General features: G+C 32.5%; 1 long non-coding RNA gene across 2 annotated transcripts; it reads right to left on the bottom strand.

The window, feature by feature from the left end:
- Nucleotides 1-74: 74 nt before the first annotated feature.
- On the bottom strand, nt 75-4,246 carry LOC107828526 (uncharacterized). 2 transcript variants are annotated; one of them, XR_001657748.2, is made up of 3 exons: nt 3,622-4,246; nt 564-3,239; nt 75-341 (listed from the first exon to the last, which is right to left on the bottom strand). It is a non-coding gene; the product is annotated as an uncharacterized LOC107828526 (long non-coding RNA). The 2 variants fall into 2 exon arrangements; XR_012707499.1 differs by having other exon boundaries at nt 564-4,246.
- Nucleotides 4,247-7,932: the final 3,686 nt, after the last annotated feature.

The following is a 7,932-nucleotide window of genomic DNA, read 5'->3' as shown; positions in this document are numbered from 1 at the left end:
ATAAAGTTGTTATTTCAATTATTTGGTGTGGTTCTAATAACAAATGTCTTTATGAAAATCAACTTTTTACAGGGTGAGTCAAAATAGCTACTACTTAATATTAGAGAATTTGGAGAATTATACATGTGGAAGACCACAAGAGGCAAAAAGGAGAGCTTGCTCCAATAGAAGGAAACAACTATAATCACAACTCTAAACTTTCGACCATTTTATTTCTCCTGTTTTGGATCAAGCAATTGGATCATGGTGGAGGTGGTCCATAAGGTCCTGTAGGCCCGGGTGGGCCCATTGGGCGTCCAAAACAGTCTTGTAATAACCAGCAGCAGCAAAACAAGCTCAGGCTGTAGAATAGCAAATATCAAGTTTAAGGTAAATGTCATAACAACTGAATCAAGCTTAAATAATAAAATGGGGAAAAAAATTATATATAGAACTTAGAGGCAAAATTAATCGACCTAAAAAGTTCTGTTTTCCTTTTCTTTCTTTTTTTGCGTTCATAACTAACAGATATTAGAAGAAGTCTAAAATTAAGGTGAAAAAACAGAGTTTATAGAACATTTTACCAAGAGCCTATAAAGTTGCAAAAACTACCAACGAAACCGGCGGGTCCTACTGGACCTTGAGGGGGACCCCATCCAGGCGGCCCTCTAGGTGCAGGCATCGGTTGGGCTCCTGGACCTTGAGGAGGACCCCACCCTGGCGGCCCTCCAGGTCCAGGCATTGGTTGGCCTCCCGGACCTTGAGGTGGTCCCCACCCTGGCGGCCCTCCAGGTCCCATTCTCACTAAGGTGAAGCACACCTCTACTAAGGCACCAAAGCCAAATTGCCGGTAATAATAACAACTGCTTATATTTTGGAACCAACTTGCGCTTGATATAAAGTATATAGAGATTAAGTAGCTATATATACTAGTATGACCAAGTCTCATCTACCCTTCTCCAATCAACTAGTCAGAAGCTAAATTTTACCTAATCTTCTTTCCTTCCACTTCTAGTGTTTACCACACGCAAATAACTGCATTCAATACAAGTCTGATTGTTTGAGTCTAAACATAAATGTAGCAGAAATTCATAAAATCTTTTCGTCAAAGTTTAAGGGATTGTTAACAATGTATATTCGTTTGCAGCATCAGTTTGTATTTGCTAAAAACAACTTGTGATAAAATAGAGAAAACTTTTTGTAATGATCACTTTGGATGTGTTTGGTACGGAGGAAAAAGTTATCATCGAAAATATTTTCATGAAAAATAAGTGGTTTTATCACTTATTTTCTCTTGTCTGGTTGGTGAGTGAATTTTTTTTCCGGAAAGTACTACAGTATAAATAATATTTTTATTTAAGTGGGGGAGGAGTGGGGGTGAGGCGAGGGTGGGTTGGGGCAAGTGGAGTTGGGGTGGGGTGTGGGGGTGGGTTGGTATGGGTTGACAGGGATGGGGAATGGAGGGAAGGTTGGAAAAGAGTTTAGGAAAATATTCTCTTCTCTTGATAGGGAAAATATTTTCCTCCAATTGGAGGAAAATAAGTTCACGAGGAAAATGTTTTCCAAAACATGTAAACCAATCAAACATGAAAAAATTGGAAAACATTTTCCGGAAAATATTTTCCTTCATACCAAACACACCCTTTATCATCAAATCTTATGCCTAGGTTTGATAATCGGAGACATTTAACACTACTTGATAAATCATAGAATTAGCTACAAGTGGTTATTATATAAGACGATGGTCCTTTTTTTTTTTTTAAGATATATCTATATAATTTGAAATATCATTTAATTTTTAGGGTATAATTATCAAGAAATCTGTTGAAAGTCCACTAGTTTACAAGTATAACTTGAAACACACAATAGCCAAAATCCTTCAAGGTGTCATTTTTCTCCAACTTTTGAAATGCTCATCTGGAAAACTTAATGGAAAAAAATTTGGGAAACTTCGAAATAGACGAACTATAACATCATGTCACTAGAATAATAGATACAGTTCCATTCTACAAATTAATTAACCATTGAAAAGATCATATTCCTTTCAAGAAATAACATCCCCCCCAAAAACCTTTTCCAGCTTCAGTTTCCAAATTATGAATATTAGATATGAAGGAACCAAAAGCTATATGCTGGTCCTTTTTATTTATTATTTGACCAAAAACTGAAAGAATCTTGACTAACTCATTTTTTAAACCATTCTTAGTACATAAACTGCATGGTTAAGCTTTTTAAATTTTTGTCATCTCGAAGACCATACCTCAATATTGCTAATATGTTGATCGTGCAAGTTCTTAATGTTAGAATTATGAGTAATAAAATATAGAAGTAGTTTATTTTGCGTGTTCACAAATGAGTTCAAAATTAACATTTGTAGCATTTACCTTCCGTACAAAAATGGTTTTCATACTTAAAAATCCAAAAAAAATTATATAACTGAAAATTCTAAAGCTGATGAGAGGAAGAGAGTTGAGCCAAGGACGATAATTAAAAACTAAATGAAGAGAATTTTTGTGAGTGAATTTTCCGAATAAACTTTAAAAGAATTACCATTTTATAAAAATAAAGAAACTCAACTAGCTATTCACTATCACAACATATATGTTTATTTTATTCTCATATCAGCAAATTTAAAACTTTAAACAATGAGCATCGAATTTTGAAAGACAAACTGGTCGATAGTCAATATTACAATTTCAGCCTATTAACTTACGTTCTTAATGCTATTGTTAATTATTCAAAAAGCTAATACTATTAATCCAATATGTGGATTTCGCACAGGAAAACATAGATATAAAAAATCAAGCATTAGAAATCGTTACACGATAGAACTATACATTGTTTTGACATGTTCACGCATGCATAAACTGAAGAAAATTCAATAGAAAAAAGGTGAGGAGATCAATTCTAAACTCGAAATGTTAGAAGCCAAAAATTAACGGGTGCAAGAGCTGCTATAATTGCTTCAACAAGAGATGTTGGTGTTGGCAACATTCTTAGCTCCTCAGTTTTATTCTGTGCCAATACAAACAATGATACGTCAAACGTACCGTGTTTACGTGCAAGTTTATAGTACATAATACAACACGAGAGAGGCTATAACTTGTAGACAAAGCAATGCATGCACCAGAAGGAAATGATAATTCGGAGCATGAAATAAAACTCTAAACCCATCATACTCCTTGATCCAAACCCGATTGACAAATTGCGCCTGACACCGCTTCCGTAAAATCCTGCCTATGCCATTGAATGATAATTACCTGAATTTAAAAGTGCAAGTGTAGAAGTCTAGATAACATTAGAGATTAACACACCATAATCGCATAACAAAAAATAAAAATAAAAAGGACTAATGGTCAATATTGTGAGGTGGGACCAATGGTGATGGCCGAGGCAATTTTAGAGCGACTTTTAATTTGGTGGTGAATTAATTAAATCTAGTTCTTTTGCTTCTAACCATATATACACATGTAAAAAAATACTCAAAAGTATACGTATGATGAGATTATATATACTTATTAATTTGAAGAATATCACTAACTCTTAATTTTGTGTCGATGTCTAGACTGTAAGAGAAAATCAAAGAAAAGGAAAGATTAAAGATAGGGAGAAGAGGGTAAAAATATCCACATAAGTTTTTACCGGAGGAGGAATAAGGGTGAAAGATGGATTAAGAATATAATGTGGTATGCTTGGCTCCTCGCACGCCACCCACTGATCAGCCAATCAAAGAACTCGCGGATTGGTGAAAGTGTGTGGCATACAGGGAGCCAGGCACATCCAAGTTTTGCACCTTCTTCATTCATTCATTCGTCCGCCATATCTTTGTCACAGCATTCTAGCTATCCTTCATCAATACTTTTTCCACAGTTCTGGCTAAATAACCAAGATTTCTTCTTTTCTCCTCGTTACTCTTTGGAGACTTATAGCTATGGAGAGGGAATACTTAGATACTAGGAAAGGAGTTGGAAATGAGAATATATATATATTTAGGTCAAGGTTGGGCTGGTCGGTTTATTACCATGTATATAAATGTACCGTTAGCCTACTTTCCTTACAAGACAAAAACGTTCAAAATTTTGAAATCACGAAAGAAAAGGAAATACCATAATCTAATTAGCTAAAATAACTACTATGACCATCATTATATTTATAGAAGATTCTAAAATGGTTAGGATTTCTTCATCTTTAATCAAAAGTTACGATTGAGCCTTGAGAATGAAGAATTCTATGTTAAAAATAGTTTTTTTTCCGCCTAAGTGGTACTACACCGTCGAATTTTGAATTAACAAATTTTTAACTAAATACCATATATTTAAAGGGCAAAAACTGTCATTATATCCCCACCACTACCGCGGACCCCTCCACCAATCTTTTTCTATCAAGTCCTAAATCCCTGTTTAACTTTTCCTACACCAACAAGAACAGATTCCACCAAAGTTTTTGATTAGGTAAAGCAAGGAAAATATATTGTTTAGACCTACATCATGATTCTTCCTCATTTCATGCGTCAATATATTTGCAACTTTTTCTAACAAAGTTGGGTGGAGGTCTCTTCTTCTGCTTTTTCATGAGTAAGATTCATTGATAAAGTTGGTCACCTTTGTCAAAGAAAAAAAAATGTAATTTTCCATTAAGATCAATGCATAAAGTTAAGGGTATGAATCTCGATAAAAGCAATTTTATAACTTATTTGTTAGTACAAAATAAAATAACTAATGTTGAACGTTAAGTTTTAGATAATGAATAGCCATATACGACTTTAGTACTATTGAATACCCATATACGAGTTTAATTATTATCAGATCAATTAAAAGAGTAATATTTATATATTCATTCATAATAAGTGAATATAATTTAGTAACATGAGTAAATACTGCAACTCATTTGTTATGATACAAATTAAATTATCCTGATAACGTAAATTATACTGTGAATGAATATAAGTGAATTTCATATACATAATTAGTCATGAAAGCAAAGAAAACCCACTTTTCTCTCACTCCCCTCTCCACTTCTCTCTCCATTCATTTCCTTGACCAAAATTTTCTCTAGCATGCATTGTTGAATGCCTTTCCAACTTTTGCCTTTCTGCCTTTATCTTTCACTATCTGATTTTTTTTTTTAAAAAAAAGGAGACTACTTTATATTTCTAGAGGAAAGTTTTTGTCGGTATGGTTTTTAATTTGAGGACCTTTAATTATTGCCTTTATTTTTATTTTATTTTTTGCCTTTTTTCTTTTTCTGTTAACCACGACATACACCAATTATTTTTTAGCATAATCCAAATCCATTAATGTTTTACCTAAACCAGTGCAGAAGGAATAAATTTAAAAAGTTTATTTTTGTGAGAGTTTGCCACGCCAATAAAAAAATAAACAAGGAAGAAAGATTGATTGGTATAGGATCATTACGTGATTATAACTTGTCAAAACCAAAGATTCAAAAATTTGATTTTTGAATCCAAAACATTTTAAAGTTATTTTACTTAAGGTTTTTACTCAAATTTACAGCATCTGTTCAAGATAAACTAGATCTAATAAGTACTCTATACTATACATAGACGTTGTAATCATTTCTATGTGTAGTTCAAATAGAAAATAAGTTGCGCTTGTTGCCCAAAGCAACGGGAAATTCTTTTTCTCAAAGTTTAATACCACAGCACCAACATATGTTGGATTAACACAATAATAATGTCTCAATACAACATAAAAAGAGAACACAAAAACCTTTATTTTAGTTCTTTTATTGGTGATGTGCACAAATCAATTCTTTCTCCAAGAAATCAATTTAATAGCTTTTTGAATTTTACAAGACGTGTTAGTTTTAACTCAATATTCCTTCTATCTTAATTATTTCATTTCACTTTAAAGTGGCGCTTCATGTTCATATATATATATATATATATATATATATATATATATATATATATATATATATATTAAACTATACCATCAACGAGCAAAAGAATATATAAGATGGACTTATAACAATTTATAGTAGTTTGAGTAGTTTTACGCCTACTGTCACATTATAATTATAATATTTTTAATCTGAACTTGGGATTAACAATAGGAACAAGCATACATGCATCGAAGATAAGATGGAATACACGTGGAAAAAGAAGAAGGAAAGAATACACCGAAATGTTAAGAGTAAAATTCCATGAATATGATGTGGGGAAGACATGTGCTGGCCTAGGTAGACTTTTCTTCTATAGGTCAAAGATAATTGACAGCTAATTATTGTACAATTTCCTCTGATCCCACCCTCCCCGCCTTTTAAGCTTTTGATATATTGAACAAATTGGAGCGTCCACTGAAAAGAGTAGGGCCAATTTGATCAACATGTTAAAAGTAACATATTATTATAGTGCAATTTTATGTATACGATATCATTTAATTAATTTATTGCTCTATGTACGTTTAAGTTATCATATTAGATTAACTGTGAAAATTTGTCATTTATTATTAGCCAATTTAATTTAATGATATAAAAATTGTATATATTATCTGATCTCCATGCACTCTTTGTATGAAAATGTTCGGTCTATCTCCTCCACTTCCAACCTCTGATTGCGGATATAAGTCCGTTAACTCTTGGCCTAAAGCAAGAAAAAATGTACTCCCTCCATTCCAATTTATGTGAACTTGTTTGACTGCGCACGAAGTTTAAGAAAAAAATGAAGACTTTTGGAATTTGTGGTCCTAAACAAGTCCAAATGAGGCCTAGAGTATTTGTGTGGTTATAAAAGTTTCTCATTAAGGGTAGAGTTGTAAATTTAAGCTAAATTATTATCAAATTTAGAAAGGATTCATTTTTTTTGGAACGGACAAAAAAAAATAGGTTCACATAAACTGGAACGGAGGGAGTAATGATTTGATTTTCCATTACAGCCCAATCCATTGGAGAGTCAACTTGTTCGTCATATATCGAGTCCTTGTTGCATGTTTATTATGGGTTTCATTTGGGTTTGGTAGGTTACCAAACAGGGCATGAAATCCAAAACACGACATGAGAAAAAGGCAAACTTTGTATATGTATGATAAAGGAATAATCTTCAAAGAATGTCAATGCTATTCTTTTTTTTACAATGAATGTTCAAAATCTCCTCTACAACTACATATCTTTCTATTCATAAGGATACATGGGCCACAAAATCCTAAATAGTATAACTTGGAGGAATATTCATTGAAATATTCTCTGGGGAACCTAATCACAGAACTAGCCGTTACTGCTTTAATAAAAGGAGTGCTCGTCCTCGTCCTCTGTTGAGTCACCTCGACCTTGTTGATGACGTATTGTTTTCTCATCACATCGACCTTTCAAAGCCAAGTCATTATCCCCAATTGACGACACGTGGCAGCCTTCGAAGGCTTCCCTAATATCGACCTGGTCGACATATAATCATAGTAATTTTAGTCCATATAGTATGTATCACATTTTCAGTTACTATTTGAACAAAAATAGTATCTAACAAATATTCATGCATTTCGTTTATTGGTTCTTGTATGATGTTTTATCGATCACTTGCAAATCATAAACTATAATAATATTTGTAAAAGACTATAAAACGAATCATTTCACTCGAATCCAAAATTTCACACTCTGAGCTCAGAAAGGACAGATCGAGTTTGAATTTCGAAGCTTAAAATTATAGTAATTTTTGAAATTGCTTCATTAACTTTTTTTCTAAAAAAATTTAACATTTACACATTTGGTAACTGCATACCTAATACTACTCTTTCATTCCATTTTACATGAAAGTACTTGACATGATTCGTAGTCTAAGATACTTAAAATGGAAAAGTGGTATATCAATTGGGTTGGAATTAAGTCAAATATTTTGAGAGATTTTAAAATGAGAGTCTCTTATACATTGGGATGAATTAATGGCGTATTAATTTCAACTTTTTATAATTTAAAATATTTAATAAATATAAAATAAGAAAG

Source organism: Nicotiana tabacum, chromosome 3, assembly GCF_000715075.1.
Source record: "Nicotiana tabacum cultivar K326 chromosome 3, ASM71507v2, whole genome shotgun sequence".
NCBI classification, from domain to species: domain Eukaryota; kingdom Viridiplantae; phylum Streptophyta; class Magnoliopsida; order Solanales; family Solanaceae; genus Nicotiana; species Nicotiana tabacum.
Note: the sequence above shows the minus strand (reverse complement) of the source record. Positions and strands in the feature narration are given on the sequence as shown.